We start from the raw sequence: 5,068 nt of genomic DNA, 5'->3' as shown, positions 1-5,068 counted from the left end.
AGCCAGCATGAGGGAACTATGGCCCCTTCATGACTCGTGGACTTCAACTCCCAGAATTCCTGAGCCAGCCATGCTGAGGGGAAAGAGAGTTCCCAAGCTGAGCCATGCTGGCTCAGGAATTCTGGGAGTTGAAGTCCACGAGTCATGAAGGGGCCATAGTTCCCCCATGCTGGCTCAGGAATTCTGGGATTTGAAATCCGCAAGTCATGAAGGGGCCATACTTCCCCCCATGCTAGCTCAGGAATTCTGGGAGTTGAAGTGCACGAGTCATAAAAGAGCCAAGCTTGCCTACCCCTGGCTTAGACCATATCTGACAAGTGGCTGTCCCGTCTCTTCTTCAAAACCTCCGGTGTTGGGAGCACCCATAACTTCTGGAGGCAAGGAGTTCCACTGGTCAATTGTCCCCTCTGTCAGGAAATTTCTCCTTAGTGGATAGCAACTTTTGTCTGTAGCTGCTGGGGCCCTTGGATGCTGAACTATCAGAGGCCATCCAGATGGGAGCGGATGATATTGCCGACCAATATTGACGTAACCAGAAGAGTGAAGCGTTACGAAACCATGGATGGATGATGTTCTATGGAGTACATCCATGGAAGTTCACGGATGATGGAGAGAGACTGAAAGGGCATTTCCGAGTCTATCCTGGCCAAATCATTGTATTGTAGCCCTGCTGTAATAATAATAAAAGAATTCCTCTGCCAATTCCAGACTGAGTCTGGGGGTTCGGTTTCAGCCGCCTTTTGCACAATAGAAACCCCAGCCTCAAAATCCGGAAAAATTTAGCCCCCCCCCCCCATCTACAAATAGCAGAGAGCGAGGAAGCGAGACTTTCAATCCAGGGATGCAAATATCACACACATATCAAGGGTGACCGAGGGCGACTTTGGGAAAATTGGGATATTTAAGGTCTGGAGGCCTTAGATGGAAAAAAAAAAAAGGATATTGAAAATGTGTGCTGTAAAAGGAGATTAATCTGCTCGGTACATCATAAGGCTACGTCTGGTTGACTTTGGTCGTGTCACGCGTGCAAATTCATTGGAAAAGTCAATGATGCTAAGAATGGTTAGTGATGAGCACGGGGACCAAAACTGCATCCAGTTTTGGTCCCCACGATGTAAAAAAGGTATTGAGACTTTGGAAAGAGGACAGAGAAGAGCAACAAAGATGATTAGGGGACTGGAGGCTAAAACATACAAGGAACGGTTGCTGGAATTGGGGATGTCTAGTCTAATGAAGAGAAGGATGAGGGGGGACATGATAGCAGAGTTCCAGTATCTGAGGGGCAGCCCCAAAGAAGAGGGAGTCAAGCTATTTTCCAAAGCGCCTGAAGGCAGGACAAGAAGCAACAGATGGAAACTCATCAAGGAGAGAAGCAACCCGGAACTAAGGAGAAAATTCCTGGCAGTTAGAACAATTGGAACCACCTGCCTCCAGAAGCGGTGAATGCCCCAACACTGGAAGTTTTTAAGAAGAGACTGGACAGCCATTTGTCTGAAATGGTATAGGGTTTCCTGCCTGAGCAGGGGGTTGGACTAGATGACCTCCAGGGTCCCTTCCAATTCTGTTATTCAGCTCTGAGGTTGCACCCCTTCCAGTGATCCAAAGTAGGAATAAATGTTTGGAAGAGAAAATGAATACATGTTTCCCACAGCAGAGAATACCAAAAAGATATTTTATTTTATTTTATTTTTTTATTTTTGTCTATCTATTTTATCCGGCCTTTATTATTGTTATAAATAAGGTGGCGAATAGACCTAATACTCCTTCCTCCGCCTGCTTTCCCCACAACAACAACCCTGTGAGGTGGGTTCGGCTGAGAGAGAGTGACTGGCCTAAAGTCACCCAGCTGGCTTCCATGTCTAAGGCGGGACTAGAACTCCCAGGCTCCTGGTGATTGGCCCAAAGTCATCCAGCTGGCTTTTACGGCTAAGGCGGGACTAGAACTCACCGTCTCCTGGTGATTGGCCCAAAGTCATCCAGTTGGCTTTCATGTCTAAGGCGAGACTATAACTTCCAGTCTCCTAGTGACTGGACCAAAGTCATCTAGTCAGCTTTAATGACTAAGGTGGCATAATGTGTGTTATTATGCAACACACATTAAGAAGAAAAAACAGGCAGAGCTTCAACTGTATTGCGATTCTTGATTTCTTTGAACTCTGCAGTCTTCCCAGAAAGGCTGGAGGCTCCTCTGTTAGAGATACTTTAGTTCAGGGGTAGGCAACCTTGGCTGTTTTATGACTCGGGGACTTCAACTCCCAGAATTCCTCAGCCAGCATGGAGGAACTATGCCTCTTCATGACTNAGCCAGCATGGGGGAAACTTTGGCCCCTTCATGACTGGTGGACTTCAACTCCCAGAATTCCTGAGCCAGGATGGGAGAATTATGGCTCCTTCATGACTTGGGGACTTCAACTCCCAGAATTCCTGAGCCAGCATGGGGAAAACTTTGGCCCCTTCATGACTTGTGGACTTCAACTCCCAGAATTCCTGAGCCTGATCAGTTATGCTGGCTCAGGAATTCTGGGAGTTGAAATCCATGAGTCATAAAAGAGCCAAAGTTGCCTACCCCTGCTTTAGTGGATCCTGTCTCGAGGCTAGATTGGATGACCTCTAAAGACCCTCCTATTCTTGTCCTCAGGGTTGTATGGCTTCCATAACCAACACACACACACACAACACAACACAACACAACAGTTTTCTCATCAGCATTTTGGATCACATTCTGAAGCAGCTGTGAGCCCAGCCCTAAATTTCTCCCAGATGTGGAGGAGTTTGAAGGGGTTTGGACTGTATTTTTATTTTTATTTTTAAGATGAAAAGAGAGAGAGAGAGAAAAAGTGCCTGAAAGCAGATTTGAAATCGAGATCGGCAGAGATAAAATTTATGGATCGAATCATCCCTGGGCTGGGAAGTTGCAGGCAGACGGTTTAATAAATGTTGTCAGTAACGTTAAACTTCTGGGTTGTGTGCTCAGTGAAACCCATGTGCGTATGGAGGGAGTTATCTCCAAATGCTAGGCTCTAAATGGTTGTGTATGTGTGCTTGTGTGGAGGGAGACAACCCACCTCCCCTCCTTCCTTTTTTCTCCAAACGAGCAGCAGGTCAAAAGGTCCTCAGCCATTCAGTCAGGGCTCTTCTTGGCTGGCCAAAGAGGTACCTTTGTGGTCGCCAAGCTTGATTTTCAGAAAGAACCCTGGAATCCGAGAAACACCCTTGAGGTCATCCAGTCCAACCCCTGTCTCAGAGCAGAAATTCCAATCCAATCCAGACCAGATAGATGGCTGTTTAGCCTCCGCTTGAGCACCTTCGATGAGGGAAGGCTCATTCCCTCCCTTGGTGAACGGTTTCCCCATCAAATTCATCTTTATGTTAGACATTGGTGTTTAAAGTCACAGAGTTTTTCAACCTTGTCAACATCCTGTGTGTGGATTTGACCACCCAGTTGTGTGGACTTCCACTCCCAGAAGATGTGAGGACTGACTCCCAGATGTTTAAGGAGTATGGACTTCATCTCCCAGAATTCCCCAGCCAGCATGCTGCAACGGTCCTAAGTGTGAAAAAAATGTTTTGTAAGTCACTTTTTTTCAGTGCCATTGTAACTTTGAACGGTCACTAAATAAACTCTTGTAAGTCGAGGACTACCTGGACAAAACAACAGAGTTGGAAGGGACCTTGGAGATCTTCTAGTCCAACCCTCTGCTCAAGCAGGAGACCCTATGGCTGATATATCCTATATCAAGATGCCAGAAAGAAAATTCTCCATTTGCATCTAGTTTTGAAACCCAGACTAAGAGCCGAGTTCAATTCCTGCCCTTTGTGGCTGACTCTCACCCCAGCATCCAGAGCAGACGGGAACCGGAACTGCTTGCAAGGCAAAAGCTTCTACTTCAGGTGAATTATATTGTGTTTTCCTAAAAATAAGACCAGGTCTTATATTAATTTTTGCTCCAAAAGAAGCCTTAGGGCTTATTTTCCGATTAGGTCTTATTTTCGGGGAAAATACGATACTAAATGCATCCGTCTGGCTGACAAGCTTAACCGGGGCTTATTTTTTGGGGGGTGGGGCTTATATTATGAGCACCCTGAAAAAGATTATGCTAGGGCTTATTGTCCGCTTGGGTCTTATTTTCAGGGAAACACAGAAGTGTGATAAAACCAGATGGAATAATGCAGAGGCTGGAATGGAACAGAGAAGAACAGCATTAGCCAAAATATTCTTTTCTATTGGGTGTGAAAGCTCATTTTTAATTCTTCTTCTATCTCAGATGCAGATTTTGGAACTTGGCAAGAGTCTGGGTGAAGCCAAACTTTAATTTTCTGGCCATCTGCCAATGGATTTTCATGGACAACACACCCCAGGTTAGACAGAGGGATGAACTGTTCATTTTCAGCCAAGAAACTGGAAAGCTGCACCGGTCAGTAGCCTGAGCTAATCCAGCTTTTAACGGAGCCAAATTCCATTCCAGCAAATGGAGCAATCCAGCCTTTACATCAGGGATCAGCAATCCGGCATTCACAAATCACTGGAGTTAGTCCTTGATTTTCGACCAGAATTGGGATTGGAACTTCCTTTGCTAAACAATGCGGTCGTTCAGTGGATCACACCTTGTTCTGGTTGCTGAGTGAATCACATAGTTCTGATAGGATATTTATAACTTAGAGTTGAACTATGGGGTCCTTGGTGCAACCATCATAAATATGAAACCAGTTGTCAAGCATCTGAATTTTGATCACGTGACCCTGGGGATGCTGCCACAGTTGTTAAGTGTGAAAAATGGCCATACGTTATATTTTTCAGGGCTGTTGTAACATTGCATGGTTGTTAAACAAATCATTGTAGGTCACCTGTTCCATTCCAGACAAATCTCTTCTTAAGAGCCTTCAGGGATGGAGCACCCGCAACTTCTGGAGGCAGGTAGTTCCACTGATCAATTGTTCTCACTGTCAGGAAATTTCTCCTTCGTTCTAGGTTGCTTCTCTCCTGGATAAGCTTGCAACCAGCATGTAAGGAACCACAGTTGTAGTGTACAGGGTTCACACAATCACCACTTGCAACTTTCTCAGGCCG

This window comes from Protobothrops mucrosquamatus, unplaced genomic scaffold (genome assembly GCF_001527695.2).
Source record: "Protobothrops mucrosquamatus isolate PMUCROS unplaced genomic scaffold, P.Mucros_1.0 scaffold6684, whole genome shotgun sequence".
NCBI classification, from domain to species: Eukaryota; Metazoa; Chordata; class Lepidosauria; order Squamata; family Viperidae; genus Protobothrops; species Protobothrops mucrosquamatus.
The sequence above is the reverse complement of the archived record's forward strand: the minus strand, read 5'-3'. Positions refer to the sequence as shown.